The sequence below is a fragment of the Microcebus murinus genome, chromosome X, assembly GCF_040939455.1.
Source record: "Microcebus murinus isolate Inina chromosome X, M.murinus_Inina_mat1.0, whole genome shotgun sequence".
Lineage (NCBI taxonomy): Eukaryota > Metazoa > Chordata > Mammalia > Primates > Cheirogaleidae > Microcebus > Microcebus murinus.
The window spans coordinates 92,919,791-92,937,623 of record NC_134136.1 but is presented as its reverse complement, the minus strand read 5'-3'; the positions used below and the strand labels follow the sequence as shown (position 1 = coordinate 92,937,623).

The 17,833-nt window shown below is 43.0% G+C and overlaps 1 protein-coding gene across 1 annotated transcript in view; it reads right to left on the bottom strand.

Moving 5' to 3' along the window:
• The window catches only part of NHS (NHS actin remodeling regulator), a 335,839-nt gene that overhangs the window by 316,746 nt on the left and 1,260 nt on the right, over positions 1-17,833 (bottom strand). The gene's annotated exons all lie outside the window — the stretch shown is intronic.

The following is a 17,833-nucleotide window of genomic DNA, read 5'->3' as shown; positions in this document are numbered from 1 at the left end:
ATTATACCAATTTACACTTCCATCAGCAGCATCTAAAATTACCTTTACGCCCACCCCATACTCATTTCCACCCTAAACTTGGCCATCATCATATTTTCATCTTGGCCAACCTGAATAGATGAAAAAATAGCAATTTATTGTAATTTGTGTTGATTTGTTTCTGAATTGAGGTCATCCACAGTTCTTTTACAGCAGCCTTTAAGCAACATTATAGAACACAGAAGAGCAACCACTGAGCTAGAAAAGAAACTTGTAGCTGGGCATGGTGGCGCATGCCTGTAGTCCCATCTATTTGGGAGGCTGAGGCAGAAAGATTGCTTGAGCCCAGGAGTTTGAGACCAGCCTGGGAAATGTAGTGAGACCCCCATCTCTAAAAAAAAATAAAATAAAATAGAAAAATTAAAAAAGAAAGAAAAGAAACTTGTGTAGTCATAGGTGAATGTTTTAGGTTAGGTAGTAAAGGCCTTGATACAGAAAATGGTACCTGCTACAGCAAATGACTTATTTCATACAATCAGTATGTTCTTAAAAACTATGAAGTCTTTGGAAAGACTAATTAGCTATAGCCAGACATACAGCCAGGGCCTATACATGTGTTAACCTATAACACGGTCACATGCGTGCACTGGCTGCACAGGAAGAACCTCTTCGTTCATGAGCCATTTTGTTTAGATGTTTGAACCCCAGCCCTCTGAGCATCCAAAGTCACACCTGGACATTATTATCCTCATGTCTTTTTCCCCCTTCTGTTTTCCTGTTGTAAATTGAGAGGCAGAGGGCTCCGAGAGGCGGTGGCAATAAGGTGGTGGTGATGGGAGGAAGAGTACGAGGAAGAGTATGCCTGCAGAGAGAAGCTGGGCCGAGTTGAGGGGGCATCCAAACCCAAGACACAGGAACCACATTTAAATTCTGGACCAGGCAATTTTTACCATTGTGTTCTTAAAGCCACTAACAGAGCCTTTGTTTCTTCACCTTCCAAAAAATATTATCATACTTCCATCACAGAATTTTGAGGGGCTTGTGAAAGAACACAAGGTAGTACTAGCAGAAAGCAATCACACAATAAATGTTAGGGGTGTGTGTATGTGTGTGCGTGTATTTGCTCAATGTCTGCCTGAACATGTTTAGACGAGTCCCCTTGATAACACTCAGTCATCTAAGACAGAAATCCAAGTGATCTTCCAAAAACTGGGGGCAGAGCTGGCTACAGGAAGAAGCCAGAGGATTGAAGAAGAATAAGTTGTAGGCCACAGTCTTAGTTGTGGCCTACAGAAAAGAAGAGCAGCCTGGGAGAAGCCCCACGTCCTCAGAGCAAATCTGGATTTTTGAAAGGTCTTTGACTCTGCATGCAGCTCATTTGCATTCCACACCTGGCAAGTGAAGGAAAGCATCCCCTGACTTCTGACTTCACAGAGCTGCCTTGCTAGGTCTCCATCAGCTTTTAAAATCCAAAAGCAAGTTACACAGTCACCTCTGTATTTGAAGAAAATCTCAGTTAATGGTCCAAAGCAGTTCTCTCATGGAAAAATCAGCTCACCCATCCTCTAGTTAGGAAAAGGAATGAAGCACTTATAGTAAAGTCTAAAACCATGTTGAAATTTATCATGAAAGCCCACTTTCAAAGGCCCAGCTGTGTGTCACTCAGCAGCAAGGGCCCCTGGAAGCTTCTCACAAACATTTGTCAAACCTAACTGTAAAGGCTTCACACACCTCACACCCAAAGGCAACCAAACGTTCAATCAAAACACAAGGCAGCCTTCGGTCTGCTTTGGCCTCAAAGATGTTTCAGATATTCCTGATATGCTTGAAGGAGAAGGCCCAGACTAAAACATTCGCCCCTCAATTCTCCAATCATGGCCATTTCAAACCAAACAGTGAGAGAGCCCGTGGGGCGGGGAGGGGGGGGATGTCCCATCATTCATTGAGTCCAGGATTTCAAAGCTCAGCAAAGGAGTCAGGGAAGCTGAACCTATGCCAGGGGTTTGAAAGAAAGTCTCGTGGGCAGTTTGAAAGTTTGCCTGAGGCCTTTCGAATCCCCAAATCCACAAGGTTCCGTCTAGCCGAGATTAGTACATTTTGGATCAGATATCCAAGGCCCTGACAGCAGAGCCACAAGAATAAACCCTCTTGGTTGATGGATAAAAAGACCTCCCCCTCTTCTTTGTCTCTTGCCCTTCTGAGGAAATGTTCTGCCTTGCCTAGATTTTGCATGAAACCTTGATAGTAAAGGCAATTAGAGAAGGCAGCTCCTCTAAAGCTAATCTGGCCAAGTGATTAGAGAACTCATCACTCTTCCTCCTCCACTGCCTCCCCAAGGAAAGGAAGCAATTTGAAAATCCAAGAGGATTCTCCGTCTCACAGAGGAAGCGCTGAAGCTGCACCAATAAAGATTCCAATGTCAAACTCCAATTACATGGAGTTTGCAAGTGATTTGAAACGTGGCCTTGTGAAGAGCCCCTGTCTGGGAATCAAAAGGCCTAATAAGTATGCTTCAATTTAAAAGGGGAGGGCGGTTCTTTTAAGTAGATCAGGCTTTCTCCATTTTAGACACCAAAACTTTGCCACATTAAAGATCAGTGATAATCTTCTACATTACAGAGGAAAAGGTCAAGGCTTTTGCTTGGCCTAGATCAGAAAGTCAAGGGATAGCAAGAAATAAGAACAGTCCCTGTCACAACTTTGAAATGTCTTATTGACAGAGAAAGTTTTGTAAAATTATAAGTCAAAAAGTGTTTAACCCAACAGAAATGTGTAGATATATTCACCAATAGACAGAACTATTATAGAATGTTCATGGCAACATTATTTAAAATAGCCCAAACTGGAAATTATCCAAATGCCAATCCATAGTAGAATGAACAAATAAACTATGGTATACTCATACAGAGGAGTACTATACAGCAATGAAAATAAATGAACTACAACTACATATAACAACATGAATGGATCATGGAATATAATTTTGAACAAAAAAAATAGCTACAAAAAAAAGCAAATACTATATCACTCCAAAACAGGCCAAAGTAATCTATGCTGTTAGGTCAGGATAACGTCTGACTGGAAGGGCTGTTGGCAGGACTTCTAGAGGGCTTCAGATGTTCTGTCTCTTGTTCCAGGTACAAGTATCAAAGGTGTGGTCAGTTTGTAAAAATTCACTGAGGCTGTATACTCATTTGTGTGCATTTCTATATTGGTGTTACAATTAGGTTTTTAAAGTGTCACAAATATATGTATGTCATTTATATATGGAGGGAAGGATTGAGAGAGAGAGAGAGAATGAAGTCTTTTGGTAGCAAAATTTCTCTAGAAACTATAACTGTTAATAAGCTTTTATTTCCATCTGCTTCCCCAAGAAAAGCTGTCATATAGCTCTGGTCACACATAGGAACTCTTCATGTCTCTCAGAGAAAGAAAATCCTATAGTTTAGTGCCTCTTTCATTCAGGGAAAGAACACAAAATACTTTTGAGTAACTTCATCATCTGTGCATTTTCAGGAAAACCAATCCATTTTGCTCCCTGGAGTGTACCTCTGTGTTACGGTCAGCTAACTGCTATAACAAACATCCCCTTAAGCTCACAGTAAAAGTTTACTTCTCCCTCACATGAAATCCAATCAGGTGTTGGTAAACAGTCTTTCATGCGGCGATTCAGGAACCCAGGCTCCTTCCATCTGGTGGCACCACCGTCCCTTAGGGCCTCAAAGCTGTCTGCTGAACCCTCTGCATGCAGCCAGCAGAATGGACAAGAAGTGAACTGCAGGGAGTTATTTAGGTGCTTTTATACAGACTGCCTAGAGCTGGAGCAATTATTCCTTCCACACTGCATTAGACGAAACTCTATCACATGGTTGCACCTAACTGCAAGGGAGGCTGGGAAATGTAGTCTAGCCATGTGCCCAGGAGAGAAAGAGAAGGAGTCAGCAAACACCTAGGTATTCTCTGCCATCCCAGACCTATAATCTCCCCTCTCTACTAGTTGTCCCACGCCTGTTGTCTGCCTAACTGCAAAAAGCAGAAGACACGTCATTGTGGGAAAAGACACAGACAGTCCCAGAAAGTGAGGGCAAGGGCGTCTGCACTCTTCACCCCTTCATGATGCCACACATCCACACCCAGGCCTCCCCCATCCATCAGCAGAATCCACACCTCCAGAGAATGAGGGCATAATGGCAGCCAGATGCTAAACTGTTCTTGCAGTTCTCCACGACATGAGTTAGAACAGCCAAGCCAGCAAACTGGATGGTATTCCTCTGTCCCAATTTTTACCATGCATCCAGCTAACCAGAATATTTACACTGGCTAAGGAGCCACAGGGGCTGGGTTTTACACATTTTTACTCCTACTTCCTTCATCCAAGCCCCCTGATAATAATACTGATAAAACCACAATAAAAGTGGTACCATGGATGGCATATATGTATTAGCCCATACTGTGTATACTGTGTAGATGCCACACACCACTGGCACTGTCCATGGATTAATTCACTTAATCTTCACAACAACCATGTTCCCATTTCACAGGTAAGGAAATTGAGGTGCAGAGACTAAGGATTTGTCCAAGGTCACACAGCTGGCAAGTGGCGAACTGCGAGAATCAAAGGCTGACATACACTCTTTCCTACAATAGAAAGGTTATGCGGGTTAGGAACGCAAGCGTCTAATCATGACAAAATCCCAGTCTCTCAGGGAGCAAACCCTGAACCTAAGCTTCATCATCGCAAGGCTTGATCCATGCAGGCTGACCAGGCCACAGAAAAGCACACAAAGCAACTCAGAAAGAAAACAAAGCACCAGTTGAGAGGTAAATGGGGGTGTCACTGTTTTTGTTTGTTTGGTTGTTTTAATTTTCCTTCCTACTCCACAGCCACTAAAACCTTTGAATTGACAAATCAATCAAGAAAACCCAAAAGGGCTTCAAATTTACATTTACAAGCCAATGCTTTTAATAGCCTGCCCCACTCATTGTCTGCACTGGAACCTATTTCTAAGCGAACCCCGTTCTCCTGATCACCTTCCATCCCATAACGAGCCTGAGATTCGCTAGTCTTTGGATATAGGGCAAAGGGTTAAAATAAAGCCACACAAGAGGCAACCTTACGCAATATATTTTTCTTCACGCAATTGGATTAGTTTTAATTAGCAAAGGCTAAAACTTTGCCAGATGAGTACCGAGTGACATCTGATACCTGAACAGGGCTCCAACATCTCTTCTCTCATACCAAAGGCATTTATTTAACTCAAGTGATACTCTTTGAAAATCTTCCAAGACACCCTTCCCAATGTTTCCTCGTGGTTTACCCGCTTCCCCCCCACATTGCCCCAACTTTGAAGCCTAGTCTCTCCTGTTCGTGAAGCAGAAGGCCCTATGACTTCTCATGTGGAAAAGGATTTCTGTGGTATTTATTCCGGCTGCCCTTCACCCTCCCCACCCCCTGCAGTTAATCTCTAGACTCAAACTGATTCTAGATAAACATGCACCATCTTGCAAATGAATCACTTCAGAGTTGGGGAGGAGGTCGGCTGAAGTGGCAGAATTCTGATGCGAAATTTAAAAGGAAAATACAGCTTTCCTCATGTTATTAAAATATAAATACAGGCTCCAGGAACGAGCCCAGATGCAGGCTGGGGAGAAATATAAATATTGATATTATATTCTAATGAACATTATGTCTCACGGGCTGTTATCTGTCCTCACAGCTACTAGCTCTTCCCTCCCTTAGATGTCTAGGATTAAAAATCGAGAATAACTGAACTCTAGAATAGGGCTTCTTATTTCCTAATCTAAATGTACTTAGATAGGACAATCAGAAATCAAACTCTAAACAACTTTCTTCATCTTCCATCCAGGCTTCAAGCATCAGCAGGAGTTGACAACACAAACACAGTTGCATATCAGTATTCCATACTACTTAGAAATTTCCCTGACAATTACAAGGCCTTTTTTTTTCATGTCTTTTAAAATTATTTTTAGCTTTCTCTTAGAAAAGCTCCCACTTCTAAGTTACTCCTGGGGCCTCTGAGGCCAGATTTTTATCCTTGTCTAAAACCTGATTCTCCCCAAAATTCAGCACCAAGATGTCATAAACAGTCCATCAAAACAGTCCATCACACCAAAAGTGAGGAAACTCCACTGTTGCAAATTGCCTTGGAAATATTATACATGGAATTGCTAGGTCTTAGTCTAATCCTACTTGAGAGCCCAGAAGCTCCCTATGGAATAATTTTCTTCTGTGCCATATTCATATGACAGCCTTGGTAGGGGCTAGTGCTGGGCCATCAGAGTTCAAATACCGCTTTCCCATCTGAAAGGAGTCTTACCTATCTGGAGTGAGGGTAATATTCTCTACCTTAATAGGGGTATGGGTTACACAGATGGATACAACTATTAAAACTTACCCAACTATATACTTCAAATCTGTACATTTCACTACTTATAAATTATACCTTGATTTTTAAAAAGGGTGTTAGTTAGAACACTTTTTAAATTCTTCGAAGACAGCAAATAAGATTAATCAACAAGACTCTGGGAAAAGTGTCTACTTCCTCAACATTGAATGGCTTTACAAAATGTTGTAGAAATATACACAAGAATATGCTTTTGCTCCTTCTGGAAGGAGCACAAGATACTATAACATGGGTTCTTTTGGAGCAAGTCTGGCACGATGAGAGAGGAGGTAGGTTTTCCTTCCCTTTTCAATGTTGTGCCCTTCTGCATGGGTTGAGTTGCCTAGTCCTAAATGAGAAACAAAAAATGTCAACAGCTCTAACCTGGATCCAACCACTTCTCAATACTTCCATCGATCCACCACCATCTCTCATCAGAATTACTACCACAGCCCCCATTTGGTCTCCCTGTTTCTACCTCTCCTGCCTCTCGCCTGGTATCTTCTTGATACAACAGCCAAAATGATCCTTTTAAATGCTAAGGCCATCATGTCACTCTTAGGCTAAAAACCCTCCAATGCCTACCCACTCCACTCGAAGCAAAGGCAAAATCCTCACGATGGCCTACTAGACCCTCTGCGATCTGCCCCTTCCATCCCTCATTGCTTCCTCCTCTCCTCCTATTCTCCTCCTTGCTAACTCCACATTAGCACATGGGCCTCCTTGGCATACTTTCACCACAGGGCCCTTGCACTAGCTCTGGTTCCCTCTGCTGGAATAATCTTCCTCCAACAATATATGTAATTAACTCCCTTACTTCTTTCCAATCTTTCCTCAAATGTTTCTTTCTCAATGAGGCCCACTTGATCACCCCATTTAAAATGGCAACCCCTTCCCAACCCTCTGGATTGCTCTCAGCTTGCTCTAGTTTCTTTTTGCCCATAACACTTAACCATCTCCTAACATGCTTTGTCATTTCCTCAAATGTATTATGTTTGTTGTTTAGGGTTATCTCTCTACATTGGAATGTAAGCTCTTTGTAACATTTTATTCACTGATGAAACTCCAGTGCCTAGAATAGTGCCTAACATACAATAAATGAATGAATCTGGATGATAAGATTATTGGTCCATTTTTTTCTTTCTACATCTTTCTGTATAACAAACAGGCCACAAAGAAAAAAGAACCTTAATAGGCATCTTTGACCATGCAGAGAGACACAGCATTGCTTGGTCAGCTGTCTCCTTCCCCCTGATCCAGCATTTCACAGATTCAGGGAGAGCTTTTCACCTACTTGGAAAAAATTAACACATACCTCCTATTCTGTCTGATCCAATTATAGTACCAATAAAATAGCCAAGAATAGCCAATAATTATCTAGGGTTCATCATGTGACAGGCACAGTTCTCAGTGTCTGCACATCTCGACTCTTTTAGTTGTGTCAACAACTTGATGCAATAGGTACTGCTTTTATCTCTACTCTGTAATAAATCAAGAAAAAAATTCAATAAATTTTCCAAAGTCATACAGCTTTGAAGAAGTGGAGCTGGGATTTGAACTCACACAGTCCAGCTTCAGAGTCCACACTCTTAACCACATACACTCTTGCTTCTCAACAATTAGATAAACTAGACACTTGCCAACCTTACTCAAACTAAGCCTAAGCAAACTCCAAAGGTCATGAATTTCAAACCTTTCCTTAAGGAACAGAAAACAAGGACAGAAGATGATTCTCACCAGGTACCCAAAAGAAAGGAAGTGACAAGCAATATGATTCTCTGCCTTTTACAAACCAGACATTCTAGAGTCAGAGAAATGTACGCTAGGACTCAGAGAGTCCCCTTGCAGTCCAACATTGTGGTCATTCTATGGCCAACACACCAAAGCAGATTCTCCAAAATAAACTCTTTACCCATTACATATAAGAAAATTAAAATGGTCCCTCTGATTGCTGGAATTGGGTCCAGTTTGAGCCAGATTAACCTCATTTCCCTTTTGAGTTGTGTTATTAGACTGAGAGATCAAAGGAATGCTACAGGCATATGGTATCTTGATTTCAGCAAACCATTTGACAGTCACTCATGATGATAGATCTTGTGGGCAAGGTGGAGAAATGTGGTTTGAATGGGAAGGTGGAGGGTGCATTCATGGCTGCTACAACAATGGTACCCAAGAAATGTTGATTAATAGACATCAACTTGAAGGGATGTTGCTAGTACTGCCTGCCAATGGGCTCTGGCCTTGAATCCATCTGAACAATAATTTTATCAAAGATATGTGTAATGGCATAGAATCATGTTTATGGTGCCTGCAGTGAGCAAAATGCTGTGGGCAGTAGCTGACACATTGAATCAAGATTTTAAACCATCACCACTGATTGGAAATGAAAGAGCAAAGCAAGCAAGATTCAATTTAACAGAGACAATAGGAGAGTTTTGTAAAATTTTTCAAAATACCAACTGCACACATAGAATAGAGAAAACCTCATGTTAAAAACTGCCACTATAAAGGAAGGGACTTTGTTGGACCATAAGAGCAAAAATGTACCAACAGTGTCACACAATGGTTAAAACAACAAGGACCACCTTAGTCCCAGTGGGACATACATATAAAGCAAGGAATGGGTCCATCCACGCTCTGCACCTGTGGCAGAGGGCAATCAGAGTGGGGGGGGGACTGGAAACTTGGCATTGAATGAAATGAAGTTGTTTTACCTGGGATGAAGAAAGCTTAGAGGGGAACATAACAGTAACCTTCAGATACTTAAAAGATGTTCTGTAAAAGAGGTTATAAGTAAAAGAGGTTATAGGTCCAGACAACAGAACAAGGACTAAAAAAAAAGGCTGGCATTACAAAAAGACAGATTCACTCTCAATGTAGATAAGGACTTCTCAAAAATCAGTGCTATTCAGCAATAAAACTGGGGCAAGGGTGGTCACTTCCCACTCCCAAGAATCTCAGAGGGCATGGAAACCAGATAGGCTGTGATTTGGGACATCTTAAAAAAGCTTCACACTCTGGGTGAGAAGTTGGATTGGATGGGTACTAAGATCTTTCCCAATTCTAAGATCCCAAAAGTCTATGACTCTTGTTAAATTAACTTTATTCTTGATAATTTCACTTTGAAGGGTTTAGGCACTTAATAATTAAGTAATTTTTTAGCATATGGATGCCCATGTCCTCAGATCACTATTTCAGTACTGCCATACCCTCTCATGTTCATTAATGGATTGAGAGATGGGCATGAATGTCAGAACCACAAATTGACCGTGCGTGTCTCAGTTATTCACAAAGATGAGCTAGACAGGATCCCTGCCCTCTGGGATTACAATCCAGTAGGAGGGCTTTCCAAAACCTTATTTCAACAAATTTCAACTCTAAAATGAAATCTTTACATTCAGAAACCATGCCTACCTCATTGTTTTTATTTCCATTGAATCCACAATGTGATTCATGAAGGATTCCTGATACGAAAAGAACTTCCAGGATTTTTTGTGATTGGTAGTGTGTTCCAGGCATACATGTCCTGTGATTTTTTCAAGAGAATGACTCACAAAATCTTGTTTCCCACAATTTTTAATAGAGTAAAAAGAAATTAAACTGAACTATCAAAATAAAATTCCAACTATGTTTAAAATTGCCCTTGACCCTAAAATTTCAAAGTGTCATATGAAGTCAGTGAACCCTCAAGACTCTTGGGCTAAGAAGGGACAATAGGAAAGATTTTATATGTCATTGCCATTCAAAAGTTACGCCCATTAAAGGTAGACTAGAAGCTCTGAGACAGAAGATGTTTCTGAGAGCTTAAATGGACTGTGCATTTTCCTGCTGTCATCATATAGAAAAGGCCTCCACACATAGGAAGAAAGAAATCTTTATTATTACCATCTCAGCAAATAGCAGTCCAACAGAATCTCAAGGATTTCCTAGGTAAAGTAGTTCAGTAGTTTTGATTTAAAAGCTTAATCCAGTATATCAAGAAAAGTCTAGAAAGAAATGTGTTGCTGTTACTGGTTATGAGGAAATTACAACTATGAAATATTAACCTCTGAAAGATTGCTTTCTTCACAGTTGTTCTGTGATGGGTTTAAAAGCAGCTTCCAATGGAGCTGTTAGGATCTCATAATGCCTCACAGAAACTCGCTGAGCTGGGCCAGGAAGAAAAGAAACTTAACCACAGTTACTGAAACATCCAACAAAACACATTAATAAGATTGTGGAAGTTTTTTTTGTTTGTTTGTTTGTTTGTTTTTATGAGTGATAGAATGAACAGAATGGGGACAAAAGCAGGATCATCCTTTCAAAATCAGAATGAGCCCATGACTAGTGTTGCCACACCAACCCAAAATGATCAATTCACCCAATGTGTTACTTGCTAGTTCCTTTCAGGGGTTAGTAATTTCTGTGTCTGCTCTGTCTGAAATTGTGATTCTCAGATGGAGAGTCTGGAACCCCTAAGGCCGTCACTGACCTATTCCACAGGGCAATAAACAGCACTCTCAAAGGCTGGCCAATGAAATATTGAGAAATTAAGGGACTGTGTGTGTTCATCATTGTAGATTTGAGTGCCTTCTATGCCCCTTCTCACTGCTGAAGAGCTCCTTCCAAGACATAGAGAGATTCAAACTGTGAATCTGCTAAAGCATAGTAATAGTTATTTCCAGACCTACCACAGAACATTCTGGCAGGTGCCAGGGATGTGGCTAATATAATAATCCTGAGGTAAACAGTTTAAGGAAAAAGAATGAGAATTGTCACCTCTACCAGAGGTCTTTGGTAATGTCACCCTAGCCCTAGGTCTTTGCCCTCAGTTTAAAGATTAAACATATTGTCTTGGTTTGGGTTCCCCCAGAAGTAGACCCTATGATTGCAAGTACAAATTTGAGTGTAAGTAGCTTATGTGGGAGATGACTCCAAGAAATGCCCATAGGTGAGTGAGGAAGTGGAATGGAAAAAGGAAGGCAGCAAAGACAGGGTGCATTATCAAATAAGCCATCATTGTGGGCAACTGGAGCTCAATCCTACTAGAGAATCCCGAGAAATGGTATAGAGTAGGCAGCAGATTGGATGGGAGTAATGAAACTGGAGTATTCATCCACCAACTATCTGTCCATTACTGGCTGAGTGCTACTTCAGGGCCATTAACTTGCTGGCACCTCTGGCTTTCTCTATGTGCAAGGCCAAGCTTGGTCCATTAGTCAGTCAAAAACAAAAGCCTCAGGCAGAGTCACAGGAGTTTGCAGTAAGTAGCCTTCATCATGAGAGGTGATAGCTAAAGGAATATAGGCAGGATGTCAACAGTATTTGCTGTACAGAAGGACAAAAGCTAACATAAAGGCGAGCACAAAGTTCTAGGAAAGTTGTAGATGGGGGAGGTTGTGGACAAGAAATCAGGTTCCATTTCACATAGAAGATGATGTGTCAGCTGAGTACCAAACAATGAAGAGAAATTATCCGGTGAAAATGTTCCAGAAGGAAAGAGTAGTATGTATATGCATAGGCATAAAGAATGCAAAAGCCCACAAAGTTAGGGAACATCAAGTAGCTCAGTATGACTGGTGCATAGAGCCAGACTAGGGTGGAAGGTGGAGATGGCTGGGAGGGGCAATGAGTGGTAGAGCAAGAGGTGAAGCTTGCCAAATGGACAGGAGCATAGCGTGAAGGGCCTTGATTTGAATATAGTAATTCTCCTGGAATTATGTAGCAACACATGACAGAAAACACTAATGGTTGGAAAAATAGCTTGTGGACTTAGACCTGGATCCTAATTCTTGGCACCACCACTGTTGCTACCTGGCTAATCCTCAGTAAAATGGGTAAAAATAATATAATAGTATCTCTCTCATAGAGTTATTATGAAGATTAAATAAGGTAACTCATATAAAGCTCTTAGCACAGGGCCTGACAAATAGCAGCACCCAATAAATGCTGGCTAAAATATACAATCAATCCACTTGATAATTGATAAAAGTGGCACTGCAGTACAATGGGGAAATGATGGTCACTTCAATAACTATCAATGGACCAACTGTGTATCCATATGGAAAAATTTAATCTTCACCCCTACCTCACACCATTTCAAATATCAATTCCATATGATCATAGATCTAAATGAGAAAGGCAAAATAAAAAACTTGGAGATATCTTCATGACTTTGAGGCCGGTAAAGAATTTAAGAACAAGTACAAGAGAAAACACACAGAAAAAAATACTAACTATAAAGAAAAGGATTGATAAACTGGACTACATAAAAATAAGAACTTCTACCCTCAAAAGATAATACTAAGAGTGTGAAAAGGCAAGCCACACAGTGAGAGAAGGTATTCATAATACCTATAGCTAACAAATGACTCATATCCACAATATATAAAGAATTCCTACACAACAATAAGAAAAGGTACAAAGTACCTTATTGAAAAATTAGCAAACATCTTAACAGATAATCCATGAAAGACAATATCCAAATGGTTAAAAAAATACATAAAAAGGTTTTCAATCTCACAAGCTATCAGAGGATTGGAAAATAAAATCACCATGAGATTTCATTACACACCAACAGAGTAGCTATGATTAAAAACAATATCAGTGTTGGTGGGGATACGGAGCAACTGGAACTTTCATATGCTTCTGGAGTATAAATTGGTATAACCAGTTTAGAAAACTATTAGGCGGAATCTACCAAAGCCAAACATATTCATCCCCTTTCATCCAGCAATTCCACTTTTAGATATACACCAAACAGCTGTGTATACATAAACTCATGGAAAGGCATATGGAACAAAATGTTCATGGAAATAGCCCTAGAATGGAAACAACTCAAATGTCCATCATCAGGACAATGGATCAACAAATTGTGGTATAGACACATGATGAAATTTAATTCAGCAATGAGAATGAACAATCTACTACATATGCAACAACATGGAAGTATCTATATGAAGTTCAAAAACAGGAAAATCTAATTGATGGGGTAAAATTCAGGAGAGTGGTTACCTTTGGGGAGGGGGATAGTGACTAGTAGGGGGCTTGAAGGGAGGGTGTTTCAGGTACAGTAATTTTATTTCCTGATCTGGGTCGTATTTACATGAGTTGCTCCCTTTGTGAAAATTAGCCCAGCTGAACACTTATGATCTGTGTGCTTTTCTGCTAAATGCTAAACTTTAATATAAAATTGACTTAAAAATTCAGTAACTAAATATAATTGATAGCACCCAAAAATGCCAACAATATTAAAATGTCTAAGGATGACTATCTTGGCATTGAGGCTCATGAAGTAATTCTAAAGTCTCAGGTTTTAGTAACTGAAAAGCTGGACGCACTTCAAGTTTATGACCATAAATCTCAGAAGGCTCTCAACACAGCCAGATAATCCCACTCTACTTCCTTACTGCATCCACGTGCCCTCGCTGAGACAACTTACTGATACCTTCCCTTCTCTGCTCACATTGCCAACATTCTCTCAGTCGATGACCTCACCACATGCTTCACAGAGAAAATCGCTGTAATTGTAGAACACCCCATCCTGGAGGGAAGTCAGAGGATGTGGGCTGAGAGGCAGGTCCCAGGGATGAAATGGCGCTCTCAGCTCATCCCCTCTCAGACTTCCTTCTCAAGGACTTTCACAATTACTCAGTTCTCTCCCCCAGAATCATCAACTGCTCCCTCTCCCTGGAATTCAAACATGCCTAAAATATCAGTACCTTTTAAGAACACCACCCTTGATAACACCACATTCCCTCCCGGCAGCCACTGCTCCATCTCTCCACTCTCCTGCAGAGCAAAACTCCTGACAAGACTTGTCTTTAGTTGCTGTTTCCTTTTCTACCCCTCCTGTTCTTTCCCCAGCCCCTCTGATTTGGCATTCATCTCCACTCTTGCTCAACGCTGCTAATTAATTACAGGTGACCAAACTCAATGGCCTCTTCTCAGTGCTCATCTTACTCTCAGAAGCATTTAACCAAGTTGACTTTTCCCCCATTCTTGAAACTCCTTCTCCTGGCTTCCATCATACCACACTCTCCTGATTTTCCTTCCAGCTTTTCAGCTGTCCTTTCTCCTTCCCTAGGAAGCTTTCCAAGTTGGACTGCCCTGGGCTATGTCCAGCCCCTCCTCTTTACTCCCTTCACTGTTCCTAGCTTCAAGGCTTCGCATCTCCACCCTTAGGTCTCACATTTACATCTCCAGCCTGGACTTCTCTCCTGAGGTCTCAACTCACACATCGAAGTGTGTGAAAAGGCAAATAAGGTATCTCAACCTTAACATGGCTCAAATAGAAAATTATTGATTCCATTCCCTCCACAATAAAATATCCACACTCCCACTAGCCTTCCCCATTTCTGTAAATAGCACCACCTTCTACAAGTTATTTAAGCCCCAAAACTAGGAGTCACCCTTAATTATTTTTTCTCATGTCCTATACCCAATGCAATTAGTAAGTTCTGTCAATTCAATCTCTAAATGAATTCAGAATCTGACTACTTCTCACTGTCCCATAGCTACCTCCCTAGTCCTAGCCATCATTAGCAGTCACACTGTCTAACTGGTCTACCAGACCACCCCCCCTAAATTTGCCTCCAGAGTGACTTTTCGAAAGTGTATGTCACATCATGTCACCCCTACAAAAAGCCCCCCAGCATGTCTCAGGGCAACAGGAAGCAGCCACTGGAGGATGAAACAGCAAGCAGACTGTGTGGGGAATGGTGACCTGGGTGGGGAGGACATGGGGGGGGAGGGGGAAGGCTCCCAGGTACCCTCAAAGAGGGAGAAAAAATAACAAGGTTGACTTTTAGGCTTCCTATCCCTTTAAAACTCCTCTAGGCCTGAGCAATACTAAAAGGAGATGCATAATGTAGCTGATGCCACTGGTACCCCACCCACGGCCCCTCTGCCCTCCTTAGAGGACCCCTGCAGACATTCCCACCAGTGCACACCACAGATTTTTGCATCTCTCTACTTGACCCTCTGAGCATGCTGGGGCCACGCATGGGGCAAGCCACAGAGGCCAGAGAGTTTATTCTCCAGGTGCTACCTTCCACCAGCAAGGGGTAGAATTTGGTGCATAAATACTCCAGCCTCCTTACTCCTCAGTGGAATACATTTGAGGTGTGTGCCCAGAGGGTGGCCAGCTGGATTGAACTCCAGTTTCCCACAGTGGTAACCAGCTCACAGGGTGTATCAGCTTTCCTCCTTCCCTGCCTCACTTCCCCACGCCCTCCCTGAGTTTCCAGGGATCCCCTCCCAATAAACTACTGGCATCAAAATCCTTGTCTCTGGCTCTGCATGCTAGGAAACCCACACTAAGTTGCATAATATTATGCTTTTTCTCCCAAAGGTAATGCCTTTTATGACATCAAACAAGAACGATGCCATCCTAAATTTAAATGAGCAAGAGAAGAAAGAGATCTGGACACAGTGTGGAAATATTAATAGCATTTTTTTAAAAAAAATTAAAAAACACTAGATTTTAAGTCCATCCCTGGGTATTATATTAGCCCCATCTTTATTTATTCACTATAAATATGTATACGTAGAGTATATATTCATCAACTATATGCATACACTCAAGATCCTCTCTTATCTCCATTAACTGTTAGTTTCTACTCCAAACAGTTAAAAAGACTTGAAAGACTGTGATAAATTCCGGATACATAACTGTCCACCGCTGCCTCTAAAGAAAGAGAAGAGAAGGCTACTTTATGCTTCAGCACCAAGTTTCACTAGTGTGAAATCTAACTTAAGGAGAGGGGTGTGTTTGTGTGTTTCTGTCTCTCTCTCTCACACACACACATACACACACGCATGGGAAATGTATGCACCACTCAACCGTCTGCAAAACTTCCCTCCAGTTCTTTTGAAGTGAAATCACCACTCCCCCCAGCCGCACTCCCCTGATATCAGCGCTGTTGAAAGTGAAGGGCCTGTCCCTGCTGTGTGGTTTGAGGTAAAAAGGAGGCAGGATTAAAGCGCTCATTTCAAGTCCCAAAAGTAAAATACGACTTGGCCTAAGGCAATCCTAATTCTTTCCAGAACTCATCCTCGGAATTGCCCTTTTAAATAACCAGTCATTAACCCAACTCCGGGTCTTTTATAGCTGCGAAAACCGATCGCGCACATCATTTATTCATTACGCTTATTATTATTGTTATTGCAGAAAAGCAGCGAATTCCCGGGGCGGGGTTCAAAGGGTTTTTTGGAGGAGGGGTGCGGGGGGGAGGGGGGACACACGGGCGGGCTGGGACCGCGAGGAGGCCGGGCTGGGTTGTGAGGCAGAGGTGCCCGGAAATCCCCAGGGAAGGATGCCGCGAAAGCGCCTCCGCCCGGCGCGCTCCCAGGCCACTGCGCACCGGCGCAGCTGCTGCAGCAACCGAGGAAGCTTCTTACGTAAGTCAGAGGCGCTGACATCACCTTCGCCGCGGGCGTCGCAGCCGGACTAGGCACCAAAGGACCGGCGCGCCAGCCCAGCGACCCTGTCTACCTCCCAGGTCGTTCCTAAACGATTCCGCCGTCGCCAGATTTGGGCGACAGTGCACCAGGGGACCGCCCTGCGCACCCCTTGGAGGGCAGATGACACAGAATGACTATTGGGAGCCCTGGGGTGTCACAAGAGTGAAGTCAGTGGGCAGCAAAGATGCCCAGGGATCTTCCAGACCTCCTTCCTGGTCCTCTCCCTGCAGCCTGCCTGGCTGAACTAGTTCGTACTTAAGTCCGCACACCGGTAGATTTGGCGACAATGCACCCGGGCAGGGGGAGAACAGCCTGCGGGATCCTCAGAGGGCAGATGGCATAGGGCCATTTAGTAGGAACCCTGGGCTGTTTAGGGCAGCAAAGATGTCCAGGGAGAGATCTCCTCGATCTCCCCTGGGCCCCAGACACTCCCCCTCCCTAGCCATGCCCTCCCCTCCCCGCGGCCCCTCCAGGCCACAAGGGTTTTCAGCGGAGTGCGCTACGGAGTTCACTCCAGCAGGCGAGTGGCGCCACGCTACGTCGCACACCAGCTCAAGGCACAAGTTCGGGGCTCGGAGCAGCCACTGAGGTCACAGTGAGAGCGACAAAACCGCCGTGCTGCTGCAGCAGTCCTAAAAGGACACCCGCTACCCCTCGAACCCCCACACCTGAGCTCGCATAGGGTGAGCTATAGGACTCAGAACTGGACTACTGGAAACCGCAGGAGTTGGAACGCCCCCCACCCGAAGGACCCGGGCGAGCCCGGGGAGGTGAAGGACAGACCCTCTCTGCCTCCTGTGCTTCCAGAAACGCTCCCTTTCTGCTCCCTATCAGCTCACGCTGTCTGCGAGTTCAGAGGCTGCCCTTTTAACTTTCCACCCTCCACGTCTGCAACACTGAATGGGAGTCCAACCCAGCCACTCAGCCCCGGGAGGATTGGGGTGGGTCCCAGGGCGCGGGAGGGGTAAGAAGGCAAGAGTAAGGTGCAAGCCGCATCGGGCGCGGCG